Raw genomic sequence first — 8,708 nt, forward strand, 5'->3', positions numbered from 1 at the left:
GGTAGCAAATCAACCCTGAAATCTATGTGGTACAGCAAAAAAAAAAAAAAAAAAACCCAAAACACTTATTTACTGCTCCCATATAGACTGATGGAGACTGGCAGAGACTCCCCTTCATCCATGACTCAGCCATCTTGTGAGGACGCCATCTCACTATGTGACTTCCAAGTTTGCTGCTATAGAGGAGGAGAGGCATGTAAGCTCACACCAGCCTTTAAGAGAATAATCCCAGAAATTATATGTGTCTCTACTGCTCCCAATCCCTTGGGTAAAATTAGTAACATAATAGAGGGGTGGAGAGCTGGGAGCTGTTTGGAGTGCATGGATATTTGATGAGTGTTGTCTCCGCCACCGTTCTTGTATCAAGCCACAGAAACCAAACTGAGATCTTCTCAGTGAATGAGGACAGGGAATGAAAAGGATTATTGGGATCAGAGAATCTGGAGTAACCAGTAAGACCTTTAAGACCTGTGAATCAGAACAATCTGAAGAACAGTAATGGTCAGAGTGGGAACAAACTGGTCAAGACAGCTACTGAATGGCTGTAACCAGATAGAGTGAGACCAGAGAGAAGACAGGACCCACAAAGCCATGACCGTATGCCTCTGACTTGGAGTCTTTAGAAATGTCATTTACAAACCTGGTCACTCTGGTTCAGAAAGCTTTACAAAGAACTTCAGAAAGTGTGGAGTTCCGGCTCCACCTGAGATCTACTGAATGAAAATCTCGTAAAGAATAGCCTACACGCATCACATTTTAAAAACTATTTCTGATTTATTCTGATAATAATAATGGCTAGTGGCTTGGTGGTAAAGAATCCACCTGACATTGCAGGAGACATCGGTTTGATCCCTGGGTCAGAAAGATCCCCTGGAGAAGGAAGTGGCAACTCACTCCAGTATTCTTGCCTGGAGAATTCCCTGGACCAAGGAGCCTGGAAGGCTGCAGTCCAGGCAAAAGAGTTGGACACAACTTAGTGACTAAACAACAATGACATTATCAGAATAATAATTATTATTTGAAAAGTTACTGCTTAGAACAGAAGGAGGTAGAAGATGTCCTTGAGAAGAGTTGCCAATGAGGGAGCAAACGTTAGAAAAGTGGTGGGAAGAGCCACAACTCTTCCCAGGTTAAGGCATCCCAGGTTATGGTTCTATTGTTGGGTGATTGTTAGCATCACAAAGCAGAGTAAATTCAGCTCTGAGTCATGGTATCATGAGTAGAACCACTTCAACCAGCTACCTGATCAGATACTTAGTATGTAGATGGAGATCACACTTCATGGTCCTGCCATGTTAAATGGTCTGACTTGGCTAGTCACTGCTTCTTGGTCAAGAATTTACCATCTGAGCCACCAGGGAAGCCCCCAGTAGGTAGCACAGCACTGTTCAAAATGCAGAGGTGTCTGAAAAATCCAATGCAGATAAATCTCCAGTTCTACACAGAGCACTAGAAGAAAATCTTATTTTTGCCTAATGGCTGGAGTTTTTACTAATAATACCTGGTTTTGCATATGGCTTTCTCTAGATATATCAAAATACAGTAAGACCACAACCTGGGGTAAGTACCAAAGAAATAGTAGATAAATATTGTTTGCAAAATGAAGAGTGGAGGTCAGAGCTTGGGGTGATGTCAATTAATGTATGTCCAAATATAATTTCACACAAATGCAGTAAATTGGAGTTCTGAAATGGGAAGCAAAACAAGGACCAGGCAGAGATGTATGAGTTAGCTGGTGTCATGAACTCAAGGAAGAAATGTGAACCGTTCATCTTAATTCCAGCAGAAGTCCAGCTGATTTGTAGTTGTTTTTCTATCGCCAGAGCATGCCTTCTCACTCCATATTTTTAAAGCTGCTGGAAGCACAACCGACTTTAGAGTTTGCCCTCTTAGGCTTGTTTTTTTTAAGATTATTTCCATGCTTTATACAACTGCTCTGTTAGTTATAACCAGTCATGATTCATTAAGACCACAGCAGTGGATTTTGAAAGTAATTCATCTGTTTTCCTTTTATTCCATCTCACTCTGTATTTGCTTAGGAGTCCTGCAGGTGGCTGGCTGGTCAAGCTGGAAGAGTAGGGTTTGGGTGATGTCTGCTTCTGAGTCACATTCCGGGACATGTGAGTATTTTAGGCTAAAGGAGAAAAGTCCAGTAGACATGCAGGGAGCCTTCCTCATGTACTTGAAAGGAAAGACCTGCTCTATGTTGTTCTTAAAAGGCCAATATTTTGAAATTCCAAAGGGCAGGCTCAAAATGAAACATCTTAAACATTTAAGCCATCCAACAATGACATTGACTTCCTGGGGTATTATTGATCTCCCCTCCTTCATGAAGTTCTAAATGTTGGAGCTCCTCAAATTTCAGTTTGCGGCAGTCTTTATACACAACTTTTTTCAGCTCTTCATTGAGTTCCATTGTTCTGAATACCATGAACGTGTGATAACCCATTATTTTCTCCAGCCAAATATCATCTGTAATCTCATCTATTCAACCATCTCTGTGACCTTTCACTTGAATGTTTCATGAGCATCTCAATATGTAAAGAATACAACTCTTAATTCCTCCTCATACCTTTATCCCGAAGTCTAATTGTTGTCCTTGTTCTGCCCGCTCTCAGTCAATGCCACCATCATCTACCTGTTTCGTGTCTTGAACTCCTGGCCTCTCTCTGCCTGTCCCACTCAAAGCACTTCAAATCAATTGCCTCCACACTTGGACAGAAAACACCAGTGTGTTACTCATTGGGTTTCCTTAGAGCACTAGCACACAGTAATAATATTTGATGAATCAGGGAAAGATGTAGAATGTTCATCAAGAAATACTAATAATTCCTATAATCTATCGAGCATCCACCATGTGATAGGTGCTTTAAATATTATAAATCTATCCCTAACAGCAACTCTTCAAAGTAGGTAGACAAGAAGAAATCTCATTGAACTATGAGTTTGGTAGGGTTTTGCTTTTATGAATTTTATTGGGTACTTACTATGGTTGGATGCTTTCTATGGCATTTATCATGACAAACATCAGCATATTGCTAGGTGTTTTATATATATTATGTCATTTAATTCTTATCAATACCTCTAGGGTAGGTTTTATGTGCCATATTTTGTGGATGAGGAAGCTGAGTCTAATAGAAATTAATCAACTTGGCTGAAGTCAAACATTAACCAGAAAGTACTGGCTGGTATTTAAGCCCCAGTTCATTTGCCTCCTGAGGCTATATATTTCTCAGCTTTATCACAGAATAAGCTCCATCAAGGGTGCCAACATTTTATGAAATGTTTCAGTAAGTTATCTTTTAAGTTTCTTCTAATCAGAATTTTCATAATTATATAAAAACTCCTTTAGCTCTTCATTACTCTACCACTTAAAAAAATAAAAATAACTTTGTAAATTTCATAGAAAATCTATAGATGTTCTAAACCTACACAGAAATCCCACCTGATATGATCGTAAAGACATTTCTCTTTTTTGTAAGCTTCGGCATTTTTCAAAATAGAATTCCCATCTAATTAATATCTGGACCAAATTAACCAGCTTGGCAATGATTCCTAGAGCCACAATAACAGATACACAGTGCAGGACGCTACCACAGGGCTGACTCACTACACAGAACATGTAGTCGCTCAAGGATTATTGCTCTCAATGATCCAAATTTATTGGGGACTATTCTGAGTACCTCTGAACAAAGAAGACCTTAATACAATTAGCATATTGCTAAAAAGAGAAATGTCAATGCTAAAATTCTCTACCTATTTGTATTTAGCTCATTTGAGTCCTTAATTCTATTTATTGTAGTTACACAATTATATGGAAATAATTGCATGTCAACTCCTCCAATCCACCATCATGCTAAAGAAGGAAATTAACAACAATGCCCCATATAACAAATATTTGCAAAAAGAAAAGAGTAATGTGAAAGTCAAGTGAAATAATGGACAACTGGAACACTGGGAATGCAGTGTCATTTTTTCTGAGCAATTCAAGATGTTCAGATGCAATAAACCTATGTGTGAAGTCAGGAGATTGAGGCCAAGGAAGAAATACCAAGAAATCTTGACTTCTCTTTTTGCTCAGCACAAGTAGTCTTGGCAAAAATGTGACTTTTCCTTCCTGTTAATCTATATCAGGCTCTAAACTAATCAGGACAAACTGCTCTTTACATTCACAAGATAAAAGTATTCTGAATAATTTCAGAAATTATTTGCACCCACATAATGCTGCTGCTGCTGCTAAGTTGCCTCAGTCATGTCCGACTCTGTGCGACCCCATAGACGGCAGCCCACCAGGCTCCTCTGTCCCTGGGATTTTCCAGGCAAGAATACTGGAGTGAGCTGCCATTTCCTTCTCCAATGCATGCATGCATGCTAAGTCGCTTCAGTTGTGTCCAACTCTGTGTGACCCCATGGACAGCAGCCCACCAGGCTCCTCTGTCCATGGAATTCTCTAGGCAAGAATACTGGAGTGCATTGCCATTTCCTTCTCCACCACATAATGATAGCAGATACTTATTCAATGTTACCAGGTGCTGTTCTAAGTAGAGCCAGGATTAGAACACAGGGAATCTGGCTCCACACTGTGCTCTTATTTGTCACACTATGATGGGCTATTTCAACAAGTCCCCTAGTTAGAGGACCCATCTGTTTGCATCTCACTCTGGTGTGGAAGTGGAGCCACAAACTGGATCAGGAAGCCTCATCTCCACTACCAACGTGGGGACCTTGAGTTACACACATCACTCACAGGTGAGCTGAAATCCACCACTTTAGAAAGAATGTCACAGACTTGACCCATTGCAAGGAGGATAGTGTGAAGAATAAGTGAGGGGAACCCTCTACCGCAATGTCCTGGGAGATGGATGGAATTATAGAGGAGGGATCTTGAGAGGGGTGTGGTTTAAGAAGGTGAGAGTTTCAACCTTCCCTCTCCTAGTTTAGGAATGCTTCTAACATTGCCCTTGATTTTAAAAATATAGATGTTTGCTTTATTAAAACATCTAATCTTTCTGCTCTGGGCCAAGCAAGTGGACAGGATGGCAAGGAAAGGGAGGTATATCCCATCCCATCACTTCAATGGGTCCCATACAGAACATGCACCTTTCTGAATGAACCTGTTGGGTTCATTCCGACTCCAAGCCTGGGAGGTGTCTAAGTACAGGGGAAGAGTAGCTGAAAGCAAGAGCTCAAGTGAGAGGGAGATACCATTCTACTTACATCTGCAGGTCAGGAGAGCACTTCTGAAGTTTTAATGTGTATTTGAACCACCTGGAGATCTTGTTAAAATGCAGATTCCCATCCAGAGGGAATGAGGGAGGGCCTGAGACTCTGCATTTCTAACAAGCTCCCTAGTGATGCCAATGCTGCTGGTCTGTAGACCACATTTTAAGTAGCAAGGAACTATAGGTTGTGTAAACTGGGTGGCAGAGAGACCTTATACACCTGAGTTACACGTGTATTTTCATTGCCCTTCCTTCTTTATGCTCTTGGTCTCTTACACAACTGTTTAGGGAAGAGCTTCTATTCCTCTTTTCACTTGTCCTGAAGGAAGGTCATGAAGATCTTTTTGTATAGTTCTTCTGTGTATTCTTGCCACTTCTTATATCTTCTGCTTCTGATAACCACGATGGTGTGATCACTCATCTAGAGCTAGACATTATGGAATATGAAGTCAAGTGGTCACTACAAACAAAGCTAGTGGAGGTGATAGAATTCAAGTTGAGCTATTTCAAATCTTAAAAGATGTTGTTAAAGTGCCGCACTCAATATGCCAGCAAATTTGGAAAACTCAGCAGTGGCCACAGGACTGGAAAAGGTCAGTTTTCATTCCAATCCCAAAGAAGGGCAATGCCAAAGAATGTTCAAACTACTGCACAATTGCACTCATTTCACACGATAGCAAAGTAATGCTCAAAATTCTCCAAGCCAGGCTTCAACAGTATGTGAATTGTGAACTACCAGATGTTCAAGTTGGATTTAGAAAAGCCAGAGGAACCAGAGACCAAATTGTGAACATTCACTGGATCATCAAAAAAGCAAAAGAGTTCCAGAAAAACATCTACTTCTGCTTTATTGACTATGCCAAAGCCTTTGACTGCATGGATCACAACAAACTGTGGAAAATTATTCAAGAGATCGGAATATCAGGCCACCTGACCTACCTCCTGAGAAATCTGTATGCAGGTGAAGAAAGGACAGTTAAAACTGGACAAGAAACAACAGATTGGTTCCAAATAGGAAAAGGAGTACGTCAAGTCTGTATATTGTCACCCTGCTTATTTAACTTCTCTGCAGAGTACATCATGAGAAACGCTGGGCTGGAAGAAGCACAAGCTGGAATCACGATTGCTGGGAGAAATTTCAATAACCTCAGATATGCAGATGACACCACCCCTATGGCAGAAAGTGAAGAAGAACTAAAAAAGCCTCTTGATGAAAGTGAAAGAGGAGAGTGAAAAAGTTGGCTTAAAACTCAGCATTCAGAAAACGAAGATCATGGCATCCGGTCCCATCACTTCATGACAAATAGATGAGGAAACAATGGAAACAGTGGCAGACTCTATTTTTTTGGGCTCCTAAATCACTGCAGATGAAGACTGCAGCTATGAAATTAAAAGACTCTTACTCCTTGGAAGAAAAGCTATGAACAACCTGGACAGCATATTAAAAAGCAGGGACATTACTTTGCCAACAAATGTCCATCTAGTCAAAGCTCTGATTTTTCCAGTGGTCATGTATGGATGTGAGAGTTGGACTCTAAGAAAACTGAGCACCAAAGAATTGATGCTTTTGAACTGTGGTGTTGGAGAAGACTCTTGAGAGTCCCTTGGACTGCAAGGAGATCCAACCAGTCCATTCTGAAGGAGATCAGCCCTGGGATTTCTTTGGAAGGAATGATGCTAAAGCTGAAACTCCAGTACTTTGGCCACCTGATGCGAAGAACTGACTCATTGGAAAAGACCCTAATGCTGGGAAACATTGAAGGTGGGAAGAGAAGGGGACGACAGAGGATAAGATGTTTGGATGGCATCACCAACTCAATGGACATGAGTTTGAGCAAGCTTTGGGAGTTAGTGGTGGACAGGGAAGCCTGGTGTTTTGCAGTCCATGGGGTCACAAAGAGTCAGACATGACTGTGCGACTGAACTGAACTGAACTGAACTGAACTGAGAGAATAGCCATAAAAATAATACTCCTGGTTTTTGTGTTGGTCATACTCACATCACCTAAACCAATTGCCTTCAGATTTGCACAGGGGACATATTTGTATTACTGATAGTTCCCTTCAAATCACTGGTACATAAAGAGGAAGGGATGGGCTATGACTGTCCTTTCTTTGCTGTATGGTGTGAGTCCAGGCAGATGGCACTTTTATCTGGCCCCAAGTGCATTCATTCTTCATCCTGGGATAGTTGTACATTTTGTCAACTCCAATGCAGTAGGAAACTGTTATGAATAATAGAAGGTATGGCCTATTAAAAGGTGATGCTGGGGTCAAAGCTGAAGGGAGACTCCAGAAGCAGTGACTATTGAGTTTGAATGCCCAGAAAGATTAGTCTGCTTGAGCAAGCAGCAAGGGCATCCCCTCTGCCCTGTATCTCTGAGTTTACCAAGAGAGATGGTTGAGAGCATGCATCCATATCCAACTTAAGCTCTGGTTAGAAGAATCAGTTCAGAATCTTTGCCTCCTTGAAACATCAGTGGAGAGAATGACTATTTGCATTTTTCAAACTATTTTCATAAGATATACAATGGAATTAGGAAAGCCAAATTTAGATTAGGTGCAACGGGACCGTCTTCCTGAGAGACAGAAGGTAATTATAGAAAGGCCTTTCAAAGAAAAGTGATGGAAACACTTGCTAATGTTTCCCCGGGACCTTCATAGAGCCAGGTTACAGGGAGAGGAAGCTGGTCTGTATAACCTATTACTTCTTTTCCCAGGACAATTCCATGACCAGAGTTACCACTGAAGAGAGCCAAGACAATGAGTGGAATCAGACCATGCATGGGGCCAAGATAAACTGGGCTAACACTCCAACTGTTAGAATGGCTTGGTGCCTGGACACCACCCCTGTGAACACCCAGCTCCCTAGGCCCTGCCCTGCCTTTCTGGTAGGCGAGATTTCCCCACATGCTACCACCCCACCAAACCACATCTAGCAAGGCAGAAGCTTGAGTATGTTATTATTTTACAGCATTCTTATAATATTTCCCTGTGTCTTCTTGAGTTTATTTTCTTTTCAAAAAACTTTATTTGAACATGGTTCAAAAATCAGAACTATACAAAGGTGCACTGAGTAGTGTCACTTTTTTCTGTCCCCATCCACCACTTTCTCCCCCCTCACTATAAGCCATCACTGAATTTCTGCTTGCCTTTTATTCTGTTTAGCTTTATATTTTTATGCATATACGAGTAAATATTCTCATACTTCTATTTCTGATACGAAAGATCGAGCTTATTCTGCTACATTTTGCTGTGTTTTTTTTTTTTTTCATTTAAAAATATACTGTAGAGGACCTCCTTGGTTGTCCAGTCATTAAGAATCCACATGCCAGTGAAGGGGACACAGGTTGGATCCTTGGTCAGAGAAGATCCTACATGCCATAGGGCAACTAATTCCTCAAGCCGAAAAGACTGAAGCCCGCACACCTAGAACCTATGCTCTGCAACAAGAGGAGCCACCACAGTGAGAATTCCATGCATGGCA

General features: G+C 41.2%; 1 long non-coding RNA gene across 1 annotated transcript; it reads left to right on the top strand.

Annotated features, from left to right (window-relative positions):
- Window positions 1-1,228: 1,228 nt before the first annotated feature.
- Window positions 1,229-8,208, top strand: LOC133254051 (uncharacterized). Its single transcript, XR_009738550.1, has 3 exons — window positions 1,229-1,560; window positions 2,040-2,120; window positions 7,942-8,208. It is a non-coding gene; the product is annotated as an uncharacterized LOC133254051 (long non-coding RNA).
- Window positions 8,209-8,708: the final 500 nt, after the last annotated feature.

The sequence above is a fragment of the Bos javanicus genome, chromosome 9, assembly GCF_032452875.1.
Source record: "Bos javanicus breed banteng chromosome 9, ARS-OSU_banteng_1.0, whole genome shotgun sequence".
Taxonomy (NCBI): domain Eukaryota; kingdom Metazoa; phylum Chordata; class Mammalia; order Artiodactyla; family Bovidae; genus Bos; species Bos javanicus.